This window comes from Hyperoodon ampullatus (genome assembly GCF_949752795.1).
Source record: "Hyperoodon ampullatus genome assembly, chromosome: X".
Taxonomy (NCBI): domain Eukaryota; kingdom Metazoa; phylum Chordata; class Mammalia; order Artiodactyla; family Ziphiidae; genus Hyperoodon; species Hyperoodon ampullatus.
The window spans coordinates 98,501,301-98,509,999 of NC_136913.1; positions in this window are offsets into that span (position 1 = coordinate 98,501,301).

Sequence of the window (8,699 nt, forward strand, 5' to 3'; positions counted from 1 at the left end):
TGATCAGAAAAAGGTACTGTGTGTTAATCTTTTAAAATTTATGAAAACCTGTTTTGTGGACTAAGACAGCTTTTCCTGGAGAATGATCCACGTGTACTTGAGAAAAATGTCTATTCTGCTGCTTTGGGGTGGAGTGTTCTATATATATCTGTTAGGCTAATTGGTCTATAGTATTGTTAATGTTATCTCTTTCCTAATATATCTTCTCTCTGGCTGTTGTATTCATTATTGAAAGCGGTGCACTAAAGCCTTCTACTGTTATTGTAGAAGTTTCTATTTCTCACTTCAAATTTGTCATATATTTAGGAGCCCTGATGTTCAGTGCATATATCAATATTACTGTAACTGTTATAGCTTGTTAAGTTAACCTGTTATCACCATATAATGTCCATCTTTGATTCTTTTAACAGTTTTTGACATAAAGTCTATTTGTCTGATATGAATATATCCATTCCTGCTCTTTTGGTTACTCTTTGCAAAGAATATGTTTTTCCATTCTGTTACTTTCAACTTACATTTTATATCTAAAAGTGATTTTATGTCTAAAGTGCATCTCTTGTATACAGCATATTGTTAAATAATGCTTTTAAAAATCCCTTCTGTCAGTCTATGTCTTTTGATTAGGGAGTTTAATTCATTGGCATTTAAAGTAATTACTGATGGGAAGAACTATTGCTGTTTTGTTATTTATTTTCTGTATGTTTTACAGATCTTTGTCCCTCATATCCCACCTTACTGCTTTTCCTTGTGTTTAGTTGATTTGTTTTTTTTGTAACGATACATTTTGATTCCCTTTTGTGAGTATTGTATAGATATTTTCTTTGTGGCTACTATGCGGAATTACATAAAACATCCTAAGGTTATATCAATCTATTTTAAATTTATGCCAACTTAACTTCAATCACATACAAACACTACTCCTCTGCCTTTGCCCACTTTACATTATTGATGTCACAAATTACATATTTATATATCATGTACCCATCAATATGGATTTGTAATTATTTGTATATTTATTTCTTCAAATAATCTTTGCTTTTTTCTTTCTCTCTTCTCCTCGGAATACCATAATGTATATATTAGTCTTCTGGATAGTGTCCAATAAGTCCCTTAGAATTTTTTGACTTTTCTTGAATCTTTATTTTTCTTTTTGCTCCACAGACTCAATAATTTCAAATGTCCTGTCTTCAAGTACATTACTGTTTCTTCTGCCTGTTTTAGTCTGCTCTTGAGTCCCACTGGTGAATTTTTCAATTCAGTTATTATGTATTTCTATACCAGAATATCTATTTGGTTTCTTTTTATAATTTCTATTGCTTTGCTAATATTTTTATTTTGTTCATATATAGTTTGCCTGATTTTCTCTAGTTCTTTGCCCATTTTTTCTTTATATTTTTTTAGTATGTTTAAGACAATTATTTTATAACTGTTGTTTAGTATGTCTGATGCTTGTGTTTCTTCAAGGATAATTACTGGCATGTTAATTTCTTCCTTTGAATGTGCTGTGTTTTCTTGTTTATTTATATGCCTTGTGGATTTTGTTGTTGTTGTTGCAAGTTGTCTATGTTAAAAAATCATCCACTTCCCTCAGACTTTGCAGACTGGCTCTGTACTGGGAAAGACCTTCACTAATTAGCAAATCATGTTCTGAAACTTGGTATCAGCCTGGGATAAAGGCTTAAGGTCTTCTCAAGTCTTCTCTGGTCATGCATCTTGTCTGGTCCTGTGTGTAGCGTTTTTGATTACCTTGTGTCCGTGACTGCTTTGAATGTCTTAGTTTTGCAAAGAGTCTCACCCCAGCTTCTCCTTGGTGCTTTCGATGTTCTACTGTATTCCTCTACCTGTAATCTCTTGCCCCAGGTTTCACTGATCTGTAGTCCCCCTGCATCTTACATAAACCATGACTACTATTTTCTGCAGCTTTTCTGATCTGAGATCTAAACTATGCTGTCATTCCTCATCTGACCTCTGATACAGACAAACTAGAGACCAGTCCCTTAGGCAGCCACCAAACAGGGTAGAAAATTGCAAATAAAGTCTTCTATGCTAACTCTGCTTTGAGGAGGGAATTAGAAAGTGGGCTGCTCCCACAGTGCCCACAGAGGGATCAGAAACCTACATACAGGTTTTGAAGGATCTCCTGGGGAGGCAGAGGTTGGCTGTGACTCACGGTGGGGGCAAGGACACTGACAGCTGAGACCCCAGGAAAATACAATTATTATGATTTTGTTTATGTTTTGTTTTGTTATTTTTTATTATGTGTTTTTATTTTTATTTAGTCTTTTAAAATTTTTTATATTTCTATTTCTACATTACTATTTTGTTGTTCTGTGTTTTTCCATTTTCTTTCCTTTGTTCGATTTTGTTTTTATCTTTTTTTTTCATTTGTTCTATTCTTATATTTATAAATCTTTTTAAAATCACTTTTGTGTGTTTGTTTTATTTTCTTGGCTTATTCCTTCAGTTTGCATTCTGCTTTTACTTTTTGTTTTTGTTTTGTTTTTAATTCTTTCATTTAATTTGGGATTCTTTTTTCGTCTAGTTCTCTTGTTTTTTGTTTTCTCTATTTTTCTTCTCTTTATTTTGTATGTGTGTGTGTTTCTTTGTTTTTTTTGTCTTTGCTTTTATCGTTTGTCTGGAGTTTTGTTGTCTGTTCATTTGTTTGTTTCTTTGTTTTTAATTGTTGCTCTTTGCTTGTTTTTGTCTTTGTGATTTGTCTTGGGGTTTCTATGTCTGTTTGTTTTCATTTCTTTCTTCCCACCCTTTTTTTCTTCTCTTTTCTTTTCTTTTTCCTTTTTTGCACAGCCATGTGGCTTGTGGGCTCTTTGTTCCCAGGCCAGGGGTCGGGCCTGAGCCTCTGGGGTGGGAGTGTTGTGTCTAGGAGGTTGGAACACCAGAGAATTCCTGGACCCAGGGAATATTAAGGGCGAGAGCCCTTCTGAAGGTCTCCATCTCAATTCCAAGACCCGGCTCCACCCAGCTGCCTGCAGGCTCTAGTGCTGAATGCCCCATGCCAAACAACAAGCAAGACAGGAACACAAACCCACCCATCAGCAGACAGGCTGCCTAAAGTTGTATTAAGCCCACAGACACCCCCAAACACACAGCCTGACACAGCCCTGCCCATCAGAGGGAAAAGATCCAGTTCCACCCACAAGAACACAGGCACCAGTCACTCCCATGAGGAAGCCTACACAAGCCACTGGACCAACCTCACCCACTGGGGGCAGACATCAGAAGCAAGAAGAACTATGACTCTGCAGGCTGCAGAAAGGAGACCTCAAACACAGTGAGTTAGACAAAATGAGAAGATAGACAAATATGCTGAAGAAGAAGAAGCAAGGTGGAAACCCACAAGAACAAATAAATGAAGAGGAAATAGGCAATCTACCTGAAAAAGAATTCAGAGTAATGATAATAAAGATGATATAAAATCTTGGAAATAGAATGTAGAAAATAAAAGAAATGTTTAACAAGGAGCTAGAAAAACTAAAGAATAAATAAACAGTGATGAACAACACAATAACTGAAATAAAAAATATGCTAGAAGGAATCAATAGCAGAATAATTAAGGCAGAAGAACTGATAAGTGAGCTGGAAGATAGAATGGAGGAAATAACTGCCACAGAGCAGAATAAAGATAAAAGAATGAAAATAATAGAGGACAGTCACAGAGACATCCAGGACAACATTAAAAGCACCAACATTTGAATTATAGGCATCCCAGAAGAAGAAGAGAAAGAGAAAGGATCTGAGAAAATATTAGAATAAATTATAGTCAAACACATCCCTAACATGGGAAGGGAAATAGTCAAATCCAGGAAGCACAGAGAGTCCCATATAGGATAAATCCAAGGAGAAACACACCAAGACAAATATTAATCAAACTATCAAAAATTAAATACAAAGAACAAATATTAAAAGCAGCAAAGGAAAAGCAAAAAATAACATACAAGGGAATCCCCATAAGGTTATCAGCTGATCTTTCAGCAGAATCTCAACAAGCCGGAAGGGATTGGCAGGATATATTTAAAGCAATGAAAGGGAAAAAAACTACAACCGAGATTACTCTACCCAGCAAGGCTCTCATTCAGATTTGATGGAGAAATCAAAAGCTTAACAGATAAGCAAAAGATAAGAGAATTCAGCACCATCAGACCAGGTTTGCAACAAATGCTGAAAGAACTTCTCTATGCAGGAAACACAAGACAAGGAAAAGACCTACAAAAAGAAACCCAAAACAAGTAAGAAAATGCTAATAGTAACATACACATAGATAATTATCTTAAATGTAAATAGATTAAATGCTCCAACCAAAAAACACAGACTGGCTGAATGGATACAAAAACAAGACCTGTATATATGTTGTCTAAAAAGACCCACTTCAGGCCTAAGGACATATACAGACTAAAAGTGAGGGAATGGAAAAAGATATTCCATGCAAATGGAAATCAAAAGAAAGCTGGAGTAGCAATACTCATATCAGATAAACTAGACTTTAAAAATAAATACTGTTACAAGAGACAAGGAAGGATACTACATAATGATCAAGGGATCAATCCAAGAAGAAGATATAACAATTGTAAATATTTATAACACAATATATGAGCACTTCAATACATAAGGCAAATGCTCACAGCCATAAAAGGGGAAATCAACAGTAACACAATAATAGTGGGGGATTTTAACACTCCACTTACACCAATGGATAGATCATCCAGATAGAAAATTAATAAGAAAACACAAGCCTTAAATGACACATTAGACCAGATAGACTTAATTGATATTTATAGGACATTCCATCCAAAAGCAGCTGTATGTACTTTCTTTTCAAGTGCTCATGGAACACTCTCTAGGATAGATCATATCTTGGGTCACAAATTAAGCCTTGGTAAATTTAAGAAAATTGAAATCATATCAAATATCTTTTCTAATGACACTGTGAGGTTAGAAATCAACTACAGGAAAAAAACTGTAAAAAACACAAAAACATGGAGGCTAAGCAATATGCTAAAAAATAACCCAGAGATCACTGAGGAAAACAAAAAATACCTAGAAACAAATGACAATGAAAGCACGATGACCCAAAACTTATGGGTTGAAGCAAAAGCACCTCTAAGAGGGAAGTTTATAACAATACAATCCTACCTCAAGAAACAATAAAAAATCTCAAATAAACAACCCAACTTTACACCTAAAGCAACTAGAGAAAGAAGAACAAACAAAACCCAAACTTAGTAAAAGGAAAGAAATCATAAAAAGCAGAGCAGAAATAAATGAAATAGAAACAAAAAACCAATACCAAAGATCAATAAAATGAAAAGCTGGTTCTTTGAGAAGATAAACAAAATTGATAAGCCTTTAGCCAGACTCATAAAGAAAAAAAGGGAGAGGACTCAATTCAATAAAATTATAAATGAAAAAGGAAAAATTACAACTGACACTGCAGAATTGCAAAGCATCATAAGAGACTACTATAAGCAACTATGTGTCAATAAAATGGACACATTCTTATAAAGGCACAACCTACCAAGATGGAACCAAAAAGAAATAGAAAATATGAACAGATCAATCACAAGTAATGAAATAGACACTGTGATTAAAAATCTTCCAACAAACAAGAGTCCAGGACCAGATGGCTTCCCAGGCGACTTCTATCAAACATTTAGAGAAGAGCTAACACCCATCCTTCTCAAACTCTTCCAAAAATTTGCAGAGGGAGGAACACTCCCAAACTCATTCTACGAGGCTACCATCACCCTGATACCAAAATCAGACAAAGATATCACACACACACACACACACACACACACACACACAAAATTACAGGCCAATATCAATGATGAACACAGACACAAAAGTCCTCAACAAAATATTAGCAAACTGAATTCAACAACACATTAAAAGGATCATACGCCATGATCAACTGGGATTGATCCCAGAGTTGCAAGTATTCTTTAATATACCCAAATCAATGTGATACACCATATTAACAACTTGAAGAATAAAAACCATATGATCATCTCAATAGATGCAGAAAAAGCTTTTTACAAAATTTAAAACCCATTTATGATAAAAACTCTCCAGAGTTTTTGGGCATAGAGGGAACCTACCTCAACATAACAAAAGCCATATATGACAAACCCACAGCAAACGTTATTCTCGATGGTGAAAAATTTAAAACATTTCCTCTAAAAGCAGGAAAAAGATAAGGGTGCCCACTTTCCCCACTGTTATTCAACATAGTTTTGGAAGTCCTAGCCACAACCATCAGGGAAGAAAAAGAAATAAAAGGGATCCAAATTGCAAAGAAGAAGTAAAACTGTCACTGTTTGTAGTTGACATGATACTATACGTAGAAAATCCTAAAGATGCCGGTAGAAAAGGACTAAGGCTAACGAATGAATTTAGTAAAGTCACAGGATACAAAATTAATACACCAAAATCTCTTGCATTCCTATATAGTAACAATAAGAGATCAGAGAGAGAAATTAAGGAAACAATCCCCTTTACCAGTGCAACAAAAAGAATAAAATACCTAAGAATAGACCTACCTAAGGAGGCAAAAGTCCTGTACACAGAAAATATAAGATACTGATGAAAGAAATCAAAGATGACACAAAGAGATGGATAGGTATACCATGTTCTTAGATTGGAAGAATCAACATTGTGAAAATGACTATACTACTTAAAGCAATCTATAGACTCAGTGCAATCCCTATCAAATTACCAATGGCATTTTTCACAGAAGTAGAACAAAAAATTTTATATTTTGTATGGAAACACAAAAGACCTCGAATAGCAAAAGCAATCTTGAGAAACAAAAATGGAGCTTGAGGAATGAGTCTCCCAGACTTCAGACTATACTACAAAGCTACACTAATCAAGACAGTATGGTACTGGCACAAAAACAGAAATATAGATCAATGGAACAGGATAGAAAGCCCAGAGATAAACCCACACATGTATGGTCACCTAACCTATGACAAAGGAGGCCAGAATATACAATGGAGCAAAAGCAGCCTCTTCAATATGTGGTGCTGAAAAAATTGGACAGCTACATGTAAAGAATGAAATTAGAACTCTCCCTAATAAAGAATGAAATTAGAACTCTCCCTAACACTGTACACAAAAATAAACTCAAAATGGATTAAAGACCTAAATGTAAGGCCAGACACTATCAAACTCTTAGAGGAAAACATAGGCAGAACACTCTATGACATAAATCACAGCAAGATCCTTTTAGACCCACCTCTTAGAGTAATGAGAATAAAAACAGAAATAAACAAATGGGACAGAATTAAACTTAAAAGCTTTTTCACAACACAGCAAACCATAAACAAGACAAAAAGTCAACCCTCAGAATGGGCAAAAGTATTTGCAAAGGAAGCAACTGACAAAGAATTAATCTCCAAAATATACAAAGAGCTCATGCAGCTCAATTTCAAAAAAACAAACAACCCAAGCCAAAAATGAGCTGAAGACCTAAATAGATATTTCTCCAAAGAAGATATACAGATGGCCAACAAACACATGAAAAAAATATTCAACATCACTAATTACTAGAGAATTGCAAATCAAAGCTACAATCAGATATCACCTCACAGCAGTCAGAATGGCCACCATCACAGAATCTACAAACAATAAGTGCAGGAGAGGGTGTGGAGCAAAGTGAACCCTCTTGCACTGTTGGTGGGAATGTAAATTGATACAGCCACTATGGAGAACAGTGTGGAGGTTCCTTTCAAACTAAAAATAGAACTACCATATGACCCAGCAATCCCACGACTGGACATATACCCTGAGAAAACCATAATTCAAAAAGAGCCATGTACCACAATGTTCACTGCAGCTCTCTTTACAATAGCCAGGACATGGAAGTAACCTAAGTGTCCATTGGCAGATGAATGAATAAAGAAGATGTGTTACATGTATACAATTAAATATTACTCAGCAATAAAAGGAACAAAATTGGGTCTTTTGTAGAGACGTCGATGGACGTAGAAACTGTCATACAGAGTGAAGTAATTCAGAAGTAGAAAAACAAATACCGTGTGTTAACGCATATATGTGGAATCTGAAAAAAATTGGTATAGAAGATCTTATTTACAACGCAGAAATAGAGACACAGATGTAGAGAAAAAATTTATAGATACCAAGGAGAGTGGGATGAATTGGGAGATTAGGATTGACATATATACTTTTGTTACTATGTGTGAAATAGATAACTAATGAGAACCTACTGTATAGCACAGGGAACTCTACTCAATGCTCATGGTGACCTAAATGGGAAGGAAATCCAAAAAAGAGGGGTTATATGTATATGTATAGCTGATTCACTTTGCTTTACAGTAGAAAGTAGCACAACACTGTAAAGCAACTGTACTCCAATAATTTTTTTTAATAAGGGAAAAGAAATTGGGTTTCTGCTTTCTACTGACTGTGTTCCCCTGTGCTGGGGATAGCATGGGGCAAGGGCCAGTAAAAAGCCAGAAAATTTCCCACCATCTTGAATATGGCTTTTTCTTTTTCTGTTTTTTTTTTTCTTTTGTAAATTGAAGTATAGTTGACTTACCATATCTTATCTGTTTCAGGTATACAACACACTAATTTGATATATTTAGATTACTCTCCATACCACGTTAGTATAAAGTATTAACTATATTCCCTGTGCTTTACATTACAACCTTGTAACTTAT